Source organism: Euphorbia lathyris, chromosome 2 (assembly GCF_963576675.1).
Source record: "Euphorbia lathyris chromosome 2, ddEupLath1.1, whole genome shotgun sequence".
Taxonomy (NCBI): domain Eukaryota; kingdom Viridiplantae; phylum Streptophyta; class Magnoliopsida; order Malpighiales; family Euphorbiaceae; genus Euphorbia; species Euphorbia lathyris.
In genome coordinates this window covers 31,725,228-31,738,795 of record NC_088911.1, presented here as the reverse complement: position 1 = coordinate 31,738,795, position 13,568 = coordinate 31,725,228, and the positions used below count along the sequence as shown (strand labels likewise).

The following is a 13,568-nucleotide window of genomic DNA, read 5'->3' as shown; positions in this document are numbered from 1 at the left end:
TAAAGGAAAACGGGTAGGCTACCCGTTTTTACCTAGGCAAAACGGGTAGCCTACCCGTTTTTACCTAGGCAAAACGGGTAGCCTACCCGTTTTGCCTAGGTAAAATAGGGTAGCCTATCGGTCCATGGACCGGACCGTATGGGCTACCCGTTTCGAGCAAATTCAACGAAAAAAAAAATTTCGTTTCAAGTTAAATTCGTTAAATTTTAGATTATTGGTAAATACGAAACTTAGATGTTCAAGTATTTTTCCTTGTTTTGGAGGCATGATTTTTCTTCGTTTTGTTCTTCGGGGTTGAGAGAATTTTACTTTTTTGAATGAAAAATGAAAAGGGCAAAAATGTCAAACAAGAGGCGACGATAAGTAAAATAGGGGCGACGTATAGCAATCCAGTAAAAAAATTGTACTTAAATGTTTAAAATAGAAAATTGAGCCAATTTTAAACCTAAAATATCATATTATTTAGTTCCTTTTATACTTGAATAGGCATCCTAACTATATTTATAACAAAAAGATGACTATATATAAGTAAAAAAAAAAAAACTAAATTTGGTCCCCTTTTGGCTTTGGCTTTGGGCCTTCGACAGCCACACTCCTGACCCATTCCTATGGTCAGTCCTGATTGGAAGAGAATCTACCTAAAGAGTGTCTAACGAACTTCGAACCTAGTAATTTGATAAATTTTAAAAAAATATTGTTTTACTAAAACAGAATGTATTAAATTTAATTAGTAATTATTTCATAAAGTTTAATTTTAGCGATTAGGTTAAAAAACATTAATGACTATTTAACTTATGTTTCATTTAATCGATAATTAATTAATAAATTAGAAACTCAATAATGTATTTTTTTTTATTAAAAGCGAGGAAGATGATATGTCACATCGGATCCTAAACCACCTCAATCGACATCGGGCGTGAAATAGAAATATCACAATCAACACTTAGTAGTCTTCCAATTATCCAAATATCATATATATCATACTTTTCAAGAATTATTCTTAGATATATTATAAAATAAATCCATATTTCTACTACATTCAAGTCTTAAAATATTACCCAATACAATCAAATCTCCAAATGAGAGGCAAATGTCCTAACTAAGGACAAAACCAATGACTTGACACTTCAACCTTGTCTATCAACCAGTAACATCTCCAATACATTGCTCTTTCTCGCCTAAAACATTAAAACATTTAAAAACGTGAGACAAAAATCTCAGTAAGCAATTATCAACTACATAAAGTACTTATACTCAAAATAACTATATATATATATATATTAATTTTCAAAAATGCATCATATAAAATTCATATTCATACAAATAAACATTTTATGAATTAAACTACAATAAAATACTCAAAATAATACTTTTAACCGAATATGCAAATTTTTTTTTTTTGACAAGGGAATATGCAATTTAAAATATCATAAGATTGTTATAAACATTATTTCTCAAGTATCACACATTGTAAAATTGTATTTAAATACTTAATACCAAAACTTGTGTTCAAAATACTCGTAAATCAATAAATACTTCATAAATCGTATATTAATAACAGAGTAAAATATTTTAGATATTTTCAAAGCAATTGTGATTAATTTATATGTAACAAGCTTAGTTTTTTTGAAACTGTCTACAATATAGTTTTTTGAAACTGTCTAAAATATAGTTACGAAAAAAATGTATGAAACTGATTCAAATTTTCGACAAACTGTTTTAGAATGTCTGACGTGGCTAAATAACAGTCAAACAAATTTTTTCCAAATTTTCGGTAGCATATGATTAAAATTGATCTTCCTTGGAAGCGGTAATGTTAAATTTACACAATTTCATACGTTATGATTAAATTTGTACCTCACTTGAAACGTATACGTAAAATATTTATCACATTACTAACAAAAAAAACATTTAGCGCATTAATAACACAATAAAATATCTAGTACATTAATAACACTATTATAATATTTATTTTATTTTTATAAAAAGATAAATTAATTTCTCTTTTTATAATTAATTTATAAATTTTATTTTTATTTTTATAAAATAATAATAATTTTTTTTTAATATTTGTTGGGGCAGTGGCGTGAAGCCACTGCCCCACTTGTGGACAGGAATCCATTTTCCTGTCCACTAGCCCATTACATCGCCATTGGCACCATAATGGGTAAAAAAAATTCAAAAAATATAAAAAAGGTATGCCTGGTTGGGAAACAGCCCCTTCTAGGGAAAAATTTCCCAACCAGGTCCAATGGGGTAATTTTTTATAAAAATTACCCCAAATAAGAGTTTAATCCTTTAGACGTTAGGGGGTAAAATTTCTCATGACCCAAGACGTTAGGGATATTTTTGCACCTTAACCCTTCTTTTTATATCAAAAACTCACACGGCAAGACGACATCGTTTTGTGAGGAACCAAAGTTTTGGACTAATTTTTATTATTATTATTGGGGGAGGGGGGGTGCCAAATGCCCCCTTTGACCTCCTATATCCGCCTCTGTATATGCCTATATCTTGACTTCCATCATAATCTCTGATTTATAATCAACCTCCAAAACAGTTAATTATATCTCCACATTTTCTCTTTCTTAATCACATATCTATTAGCTTCAAAATTCATCATTTTATCGTTTCCTCAATTTCTTATACTCCTAAGAATACAAACTCATCAGACCATTTTAAAGTCTAATATCCTTATTTCATATATAATAAAGTCTCAAATATCAATTTCCATTCATACTTAATGTCATGAATTTAACCTATAATACAAATTATCAAATACTTCCTTCATTTATAGACACCTAAGTATACTATTTGATACTAAGTATACTACAAGCCATCAAATGTAATAATATTAGAGTGTAATAACTAAATTAAGGACACGGACGTGACAATATCTTATTTTATACTGTGTCATTAAAATATATATATATATATATATATATAGAGAGAGAGAGAGAGAGAGATGAGAGATCAGGTGTGACACATCTCTTATGGTGTGACAAGCCTTATTGTGTGACAATGACCAATTTTGTAATTAACTAAAAGGAGGTGGCAAATTTGTAAATAAAAGGAAAGAGAAAATTGTTTTATATTTTTTTTAAATGCATTTTCCCGACTTTTCCAACCTCGTTTTTCAAAAAATTTTATACCGTTGGACTCGTCTTAATTAAATGGTCATTTTAAGATCCATGAAGCTCAAGTAAAAAAAATTTCGGTGAACGGAATCCGGGTGGACGTTTTTCGGCAAGAAAAAAAGTGTCCAGAAAATTCTCAAAACAATTCAGAACATGTAAAACATTATTCTAAGAAACTTTAATTCTTGGGTCGAAGCGAGATTTCTTACGGTTTAGTCCCAATAAAATTTTTTTCTTAATTTTATCTATTTTACATGCTTCAACAATTTGTTGGATAAAAATTGTACGGAATCTCGCTTTGAGCCAAGAATTAAAGTTTCTTAAAATAATGTTTTACATGTTTTGGAATTTTTTGATAATTTTATGAACACGTTTTTTGTCCTACTTACGTTGTTCTAAATCAATGTATCATTTGTTCCAACATAATACTTATATTGTTCCAACAGAAAATTGTTTTATTTCTTTTCTTTAAAATACATTTTTCTGACATTTCTAACCTCTTTTTTCGAAAAATTTTATACTATTAGACTCGTCTAAATTAGACAGTCATTTTAAGATCCCTGAAGCTCAAGTAAAAAAATTTCCGATGAACGGAATCCGAGTAGGTGTTTTCTGGCAAGAAAAAAGTGCCCAGAAAATTATAAAAAAAATCCAAAAAAATGTAAAACATTATTCTAAGAAACTTTAATTCATGGGTCGAAGCGGGATTTCTTACGGTTTAGTCCTAATAAAACTTGTTCCTTAATTTTATCCATTTTACATGCTTCAACAATTTATTGGGTCAAAACTGTAAGGAATTTCGCTTTAAGGGCAAGAATTAAAGTTTCTTAAAATGATGTTTTACATGTTTTCGAATTTTTTGATAATTTTCTGGGCACGTTTTTTGTCCTACTTACATTGTTCCAAATCAGTGTACCATTTGTTCCAACATAATACTTGCATTGTTCCAACAGAAAAATATTTTATTTCTTTTCTTTAAAATACATTTTTCCGACATTTCTAACCTTGTTTTTCGAAAATTTTTATACTATTAGACTCGTCTAAATTAGACGGTCATTTTAAGATCCTTGAAGCTCAAGTAAAAAAAAATTCCGGTGAACGGAATCCGGGTGGGCATTTTCTGGCGAGAAACAAAGTACCCATAAAATTCTCAAAACATTCCAGAAAAAGTAAAACATTATTCTAAGAAACTTTAATTCTTGGGTCGAAGCGGGATTTCTTACAGTATAGTCCCAATAAATTGTTGAAGCATGTAAAATGGATAAAATTAAGGAAAACATTTTATTGGGAATAAACCGTAAGAAATCTTATTTCAACCCAAGAATTAAAGTTTCTTAGAATAATATTTTACATTTGTTGGAATTTTTTGAGAATTTTCTGGGCACTTTTTTTCTCACCGGAAAACGCCCACCCGGATTCCGTTCACCGGAAATTTTTTTACTTGAGCTTCATGGATCTTAAAATGACTGTCTAATTTAGACGAGTCTAATAGTATAAAAAATTTCGAAAAACGATGTTAGAGATGTCGGGAAAATGTATTTTAAAGAAAAGAAATAAAACAATTTTCTCTATCCTCTCTTTCATTTTATTTACCAATTTGCCACCTTGCCCTTTTTAATTATCATCAAAATTACGTAGTTTTGTTATGTCATACAATAAGCTCCTTGTCACAACTTAAGCCCTTGTCACGCTGGATCTCACCCTATATATATATATATTATCTATAATATATTAAAAAATGTTTTAGAAAAAGTATAAACACAATGAAAATTTTACCTATCTACCATAAATTAGTTAGTGTTTTATGATGTTCGACAAATCAATATATTAAAAAAAACCAATACTTTAGTTACTATTTTTTACTAAACCAATTAATGTTGAATTGAGTGGTAAAAGAACTCAAATCACTTAAACTAGAGATTTCGAGTTCAAGTCCTAATATACGTAAAAAAAATTAATTGGAAGAAGATTCATCTAAAGGTGTATGATAAATCTTAAATCAAGCAATCATATAAATTATAAAAAATATTTTTTACCAAAATAGAATGTACTAAATTTATTTAGTAATTATTTCATAAATTTTAATTTTACTGATTAGGTTACAAAAAAAAAATAATATTATTAATAAGAATTTAACTTATGTTTCATTTAATCGATTATTAATTAATAAATTAGAAACTCAATAATGCATATATAAATATTAACATAAAATATATATTAAAAATATTTATCCAACTCGGGAACCGGTACCGAAAGGGAGTGTAATGACTTGTCAAGTCCTCGACTTAGTGGTAAAAGGTAGTTCATTTCAAAGTAAAGCTAGTTTTAGTGGAGTGGATGAGACATGCCACGGTCCATTGACCCCGGGGGGTGGATTCACTAGTTCTCTATTAATGTTGCCCCATAGACCAGACATTGACCTTAACACTAGCGAATAATTGTTGACTCAAGTCTCCTATCGGCCTTGTTAGGAAGATATACACTCTATGTTCCTATCATAAATTATCACCTCATGAGGAGGAGCTTGGGGTTCAGGAAGTGTACCAAGAAAGACATTGATATGTGGAGAAAAGAGGGGGATCATCGGGAAGTTCGGGATCAGTGGGCTCCAAACCATGGTGGACTTATGGGAGATCCCGAAACAATGTGCACCCTTTATAAGCTTATAGTACAATACTTGGGCAATGTTAGTGAACCTCAACAAGTTGTTGATGGTCGGAAGTGGTTCCATTGAGCTTAAGGTTGGCAATGGAGTTCTTGGGCGTGTGGAGCGGAAAACACGTGTAGGGAAGCGCATTATTTCTTATCCTATGCTAGAATTGGGGTCTAAATCTTTTCAAAAGGGGGAGAATGATGCGAGCATCTCCTCAAAGAATCCAAGCCAAGGGTGATGGGGTCTTACATCGTGTAACATCAGCCACACATCGTGTCAGATGGCCACACGGCATGTGGATGGATTGCTGAAGCTTCAGACACTTTTGTGCAAATTCACACGGCGTGTGACTTTCCTCACACGTCGTGTGACCTGTTTGGAAATACCATCGAAGACGGTCTTGTGACCGCACGAGTTGCTTGAGTTTTTCAGCTACACAGCGTGTCAGACATACCACTCGCCGTGTTGGATTGCTTCATTGCCAATGAGACAAATCTGTCATAATCTTGCTTCATTCCATTTACTATTTTGCCACTCTGTAATTAGTGTTTTTCCATCAAGGTTTATTTACTACTTTGCCATTTATCCTTTCTACCTCACTTTATCATTATTTAGTTAGTTATGAGTTGTAACCATAGTGAGAGCTTTCTTGTCTTTTATCTTTACTTTAAAGGAGATATTTAAACCCTAAAATTTGTAAGAATATTATCTTTTCATCAATTAAATACAAATTCTCTTTGAAAGCAAAGTTTATTATACCTCTATTTAGGATTAACTCCTAATTTAACTAGTAAAGAAATTCTTTCATTGGTTTAAGATCAAAGTCAACCTTACCGTCTTTTATCATTATCATTCAACAATAGTGGTTGAAGGTCGTGAGATAGTCATAATCCCCATCAAAATTGATATCATCAGGCAGCAAGTAGTGATTCAAGTTGTGTGGCATAAATGTTGTGACATCATCATTTCCAAATTAAAAAATGTTGCTATTTTCAGAGCTTGCTGCAACTTTAACATTGTCTCCATATTCAAAACATTGTATCATGTTGGGCTCGGGTTCAAGGTTCGGACTCAAGCTCAGGTACAGGTGTGGGTGCGGGTGCGGGTGCGGGTGCGGGTGCTGTCTTAGAATGAACACGAAAGCAATCATTAAATCCTCGGATTAATCTCTTAGTAGGGACAATTAAAAAAATATCCCCATAGGCCTGGTTGGGAAATATTCCCCTAGAATGGGCTATTCCCAACCATGGTAAAGAAAAAATAAATTTTTTTAATATAGTTTTACCCATTATGGCGCCATAATGGGTATGTTGACAGAAATCCCACAAAAGGATTCCTGTCAACACGACACTGCCCAAAATTTATATTATAAATTTTAAACTTTTTTTATATAATAATTTTCTTAAAATTAATATAATAAAATTTATTATATTATAAAAATAAAATTATAACTGTAACGTTAGGGTTAAATTTGTATAATTTCATACGTTAGAACTAAATCTGCACTTTATTTGAAACGTTACGGTTAAATATTTGGTGCATTACTAACGTATGAATTGTGTAAATTTAATCATAACGTTTCAAGAGAAATGCAGATTCAGCCCTAACGTATGAAATTGTATAAATTTAACCATAACGTTTTAAGCGAAGTGCAGATTTAGTCCTAACATATGAAATTGTGCAAATTTAACCGTAACGTTTTCAAGTAAAATCAATTTTAACCATGCGCAACCGAAAATTTGAATAGACCTGTTTGACTGTTATTTATCTACATCGAACCTTCTAAACTAGTTTGTCGATAAATTGAAGCAGTCTAAAATATTTTACTGTGTTATATAGTTACAAAAAAAAATGAAACTGCTTCAATTTATCGACAAACTGATTTAGAAGGTCCGATGTAGCTAAATAACAGTCAAACTAGTCTTTTCAAATTTTCGGTAGCACGTGGTTAAAATTGATTTTGATTAGAAACATTAGGGTTAAATTTGCACAATTTCATATGTTATAGCTAAATCTGTAATTCGCTTAAAACGTTAGGGTTAAATTTATACAATTTTATACGTTAACGCTAAATCTGCACTTCCTCTGAGATGTTAGGATTAAATTTATACAATTTCATACGTTAGTAATACACTAAATATTTAACCGTAAAGTTTCAAATGAAATACACTAAATCCTCCATATTCAGAATGGTTGAGTTGACAACTGCATTTTAAGGATCTCAATTTGTTAATCAAACACCATATTTTGTTCAGTGCAAGTTACTTATATTAATTAGTACATCTCAGCTCATTATATATTATGATCTATGGGCAACATGGAAAGTTTTTTTATATAAGCGTTCGTAGGGCTGTGCATTATGCGGTTTGAAACCGCAAAACCGAACCGAACCGACACTATTCAGTTTTTCAGGTCGGTTTTATTATTACACGGTTCGGATTTGGTGTGTTATTTTGGTGAATATCGGTTTTCGGTTCGGTTCGGTTTCTAATAAAAACTGAAATAACCGAACCGCACCGATTAGTTGCTACTATGTGGTTTTATACATGTATGGTTGGAAAAAAAATTCTAATCCTTCCTAAATTTATACACACCACCTATCTAATGATAACACAACCTCCTAATTTTTGAATTTATGATTCTAAAAAAAAAACATTTAATATAACCATTAAACTCTAATTTAACATCTATTTACCTTAACTTTGAATTTAATATAACCATTAAATTCTAATCTAATACCTATTTACCTTAAAAAACATTTAATATAACCATTAAATTATGTTCTTACTTTTTTTTTTTGGTAGGAAGGGAAAGGAAAACAAAACAAAACAAAAAACCTAACCCGGGATCAGTCTAGGAAGGCTGACTCCAACCCTATCCTCAAGAAGAGTAGACAAAAGAAAAGAAGGAGGAACAGAAAGGGTAGAAACACCTAACATCCCCCCATGCCCAGCAGCAGCCAAGCGATCCGCCACGCGGTTTTGCTCCCTGTAAATATGGGAGAAACTAAGAACTTCAAAGGCAGGACGGAGCCTCAAAATAGCTTTGATAAGATTCCGGCTGCTCATGCAAAGGGCCTGACAATCAGAGATCCTGTTGATAGCCACCAAATTATCAGATTCCACCAAAAGCCTCTTAATACCCATGCGAGTGGCCAGTTTAATTCCTGACAGAATACCCCAGAGCTCTGCAGAAAAGGACGAGCCCATCCCCAAGTTGTGAGTAAACCCAGCCAGCCAAGCGCCACTAGCATCCCGAAGAACTCCTCCAGCAGCAATTCTACCATCACTAAGGCAGGAGCCATCCGTATTTATGCCAGCTAACCATTTGTCCCGAAATAGTATCGTACAAAGCAAAAGTGGATGCCAAAACCCGAACATTAGAAATTGAGGCTTTGAAAAACAACAATATGTCATCTGCGTACAATAGGTGTGTGGGCATCATGTAGGTCCTTGAGTAATTTGCAGGTTGCAGCTTCCTATGATCCACCAACTAGGTTAACAATCTACTTAGAAAATCTTCAGCTAGCCTGAACAAAATTGGTGAAAGCGGCTCTCCCTACCGCACTCCTCGAGAGCACGAAAAATAACCTTGAACTCCCTTACCCGTCATAATAGAGATTCTAGCAGATGAAAGAATATTAAGAATCCATATTCAAAATTGAGGTGAAAAAACGAAAGCGTGAAGAACTGCTAAGAGAAAGTCCCATTTAGCGTATCAAATGCCTTTTTATGTCTATTTTCATACTCATAGTACCCCCAAAGCATTTCTTTTGCAAAAGATTAACTCCTTCTGATGCTAAAGCAATGCATTGATGAATACTCCACCCTGGAATAAACCCGAACTGATTAACTGAGACAATATTTCCAGCTATTCGAGCTAATCTATCAGCTAAAATCTTTGAGATAACCATGTATTGCTCAATCTGCACAGCGTCCTCCACCTTTGGAAACAGCGCCATCAGACTAGAATTTAAACCCGGACTAATCAGAGCCATAACCATGTTGAAACCATCTATGCCCACAATGTCCCAATATTTCTGAAAGAAATGTCCTGTGAAACCGTCCGGTCTTGACGTACTACTAGAGCTCATTCCCATAACCATATCTCTGACGTCCTGTGTTAATTATTTTAATGAGGAATAAGGTATAATGTCAATGTTGACTGTCATAAATGATACTCATAACGTCAGTAATAATACAATGTTACCCATAATATCATTAATGATATAATTATACCCCTAATATTAGGAAGTTTGACTATTTTTTCCTATAACATTTGAAACTTGGGTTAATTTTTATTAATTATTATGGGAGTATTTTATGCAACCATGAACCTCGTTATCTCCACTCTACTTGTGCATGATGTTATCATTCAAGCAATACTAGATCAAAGACAAGTGTACACACATGAAAAAACAATTATATCGTGTTTTGCACCAGATCTAAGACACATGTGCACAGTGATAACACGAGGAACAAGTAGAGTAGAGATAATTTTAATGACTTCATAGAATATAATTTTAGTTGGGGGGTAAAATAAGTCCAATCTGACAACATTATTGGAGTTATTTTTGGACTTTATCCCTTTTAATAATTAGAATGTGATATGATATCAAATCACTAGTCGGACACACAAATAATGACCATGTTTGGCAAATAGAGTTCAGGCTTTAGCAGTAAGCTTATAACTATAAGAAAAACGCAAATAAAAGACTAAATTTGGAGAACAGTTCTAAATTGGACTATAATTTGCAACAAATTCAATCTTTACTCAAATTTCTTGGTTGCAAAATGAGTATTGGTTTGTTACCCATATTAGGGACTCAAAGTTGATACTAAAAATTCATCTGGTTGCAAAGTTTGCAACTGCTGTTCTCTCAAGAAAATGTCCATGTTACAAATATTGGGCGACAAAATTGCTACCAAAATTATAGGATGTGCTTTGGTATCAAATATTTATTGATTGGTAAATTTGCTACCAATTTCTTTTAAACCTACTCGTTAGCAAGGTAAAAAAAGTAAAAAGTAAAATGAAACTATCGCCCCTTCACACATTGTTTGATTTCATGAGATTCTAATTAAAATGCATCACTTAAGATTTCAACCATTCTCAATCTTTTCTTCCATATCTAGTATAGCCTATCTTTTCTTCCATAACAAGTATAACCTCTCATCTCTTTCACAACTACCCATTTTTCGTCCTTCTGAGAATCTAACTGAAACTCCTTCTTTTCCTTGTACAACACAGTTTCATCAGTTGAGTTTGGTAGAGTTCACAATTAAAGGAAAGAAGAGAGGGGAAAATAAGATAAAAAGTGAGAAGGGTCAGGTAAAGTTCATGAGTAAAGGAAGAGATGTAGATTTAAATCCCTTAATTAGACTGAAAATCCATTTATCTAGAAAAAATAAATTCCTCTTTCCGCTAATTTATGTGTTTAATGTGGCTTTGATAAATTATGGATTTTATAAGCATTGAGTATTATTAATTGCCTTTAATTCGTGGACTGATCACATTAAGGATCAGATTATTTTCTGTAGATACATGTAACTGAAAACAACCAAGGAAGGAAAAACTTTAAAAAATGAAGGCTATAAATAACTAGTTGGGCAAAAATTATGGACCTAAATTATATCATGACTGCAATTCTAAAAGGTTATCCCTGGTGTCTTTATGGATTTTGTAATTTTGTATCAACAATAAGGTATATGTTGTTTTGTCTCTTCTACAAATTGTTCCTTACACTGTTAGAATAGTCAAGCCAAAATGCAAAGCCCATCCTTTCCGCCTATTAACATAATATTTTATGTTATCTTTTTTAGTATTTATAGACATATACTAGGGGAGGGGGGGTCAAAAATCACCAGATTTGCAGTCATTAGAATCAAATTGAGTATTTTCTTCCTTTGATTGTTCTTCATTCAATTTTGCATATTTCTTTTTGAAGATGAGTGAGTAGTTCACTCTACAAGCTGAAGCTAGCCTTGAGCTGGCGGCTATAAGTTATTTTCTTCCTTTTCATGAATGAAAACATATTTGATGGTTGCTTAATGGATTATTAATGCATTATAGGAATAGCTAGCCTATATTTTGGTTGAATAAGCTCTATTTAGGAGATGGAGACACTATTAGCAACTTGTGATTATGACTAGTGACATGAATAATTGCATGATACGTGTTTTTAACAACTACAAATCTTAATGCTTGAAAATTGGTAGACATAAGGAGACTTACTTATTTGTTTCTAAAGAATGTTGGGAATAAGAGACGCCTCACTCAATTCAATCCATTAGAAGAGACCCTAGACTTACGACCTCAATTTCATTCATTGGGAGATATATGCATGTTCAGCGTCTATTCTCGTTGTGATTTATGCATGTTATTTGTTATTTATAAGTAAATCTATCAACTTGTCTACCGTTTGTTACTATAATCTCACATTCATCTATTTTAATTTAATTTACTTTTATACACAAATAGATCTCACATTTCAATTATAAAGGAAGTTACTTTCTAAGGAATTTGACTATTTTGGGCCAATTAGTGTCTATAGTAGACCGTTCTATCATTGTGAAGATGATAATATACTTATTATTTTATTATTATTACCTAGTGTACTTGCTAGAGTCATCACAGTTTAGGACAACAAGCTTTTAAGGCTATATTCGTATATTTATAATTAGGGCTATTTTCATATATTTATAAATTCCATTTGAATAATAATAAAATATTTTATTTTAAGAAATTGTAGACACATGTGTAAGTTTTTTCTTCAAAAAATAGATATTCTCATTAAAATTGTCTAAATTTATCTATGTGCCAAAATAAAAAGAAAAGAGCATCTGTTTTTTTATCCGTTGTACTTCTTTTAATATGTAAAAATGTTTTAAAATATAAAAGTTTAACTAAATTTATAAACTTTTAAAATATCAAAACATTTTTATAAACTTTAAAACTATTTTGATACTTTATCGCTATATAAAGAAACTACAATATTTATTTCTGCAGTTCTCTCAAAACTAATTATGTAACTTCCCTAAATTATTTGTTAATGAGGCCTAATATCTATTCCTTCAATAATAAGTCCACCTTAAAGTTTATGGACTAATCTTAAAAAATAAATGATAACTTAAAACCATGAAAGTTCAAGGGTTTAATTATGAGTTTAGCCAAAAAAAATTATTATGATTTTTTTTTTTTTGACAATAAGCTTACATTGATAGTTTTTTTTTTTTTGAAAAAGCTTAAATTGATAATTAAATCTTCATAATACCTTTTATTATATTAGTAATTATTTTTTATATAAAATGATATTCTAATAATTTCCTCTTAAATAAAAACATTGAACTTTAATTATGTGATAGCTATAAATGTTTTAATTATATTTATATTCGTAGTAATGTTCATGAATGGTTACTAAGAAGTTTTTTGTTTTTATGAATGAATAATCTTGTATTAAAACTTAGCAACAATGCAAGATGAAATAAAATTAGGAAAGTCATCGAAATAGGCTTGAGATTGGGTAAATCATCCACATTATTACTCAGTAGGATCTGAAGTCTCCATCAATGAGGACCCATCGAACCATTATTCACCATTCAAGACAGTTAGCTGTCGAGATTTTATACACCTTCAAAGGTAAACCCGAATACTTCCATATCTCGAGAATCAGTCCTCGACCCGACCTCAGATTAGGAGGAGAAATCATAATCCTCAAATCGGTAATTGCATTTCTCTAGTAAGTGGTTTATCGCTATTCTTCATACATATCTCAGTTA

General features: G+C 31.6%; 1 pseudogene; it reads right to left on the bottom strand.

The window, feature by feature from the left end:
- LOC136216803 (factor of DNA methylation 4-like) overlaps nucleotides 1-9,895 on the bottom strand; it is a 32,998-nt pseudogene extending 23,103 nt beyond the window's left edge.
- Nucleotides 9,896-13,568: the final 3,673 nt, after the last annotated feature.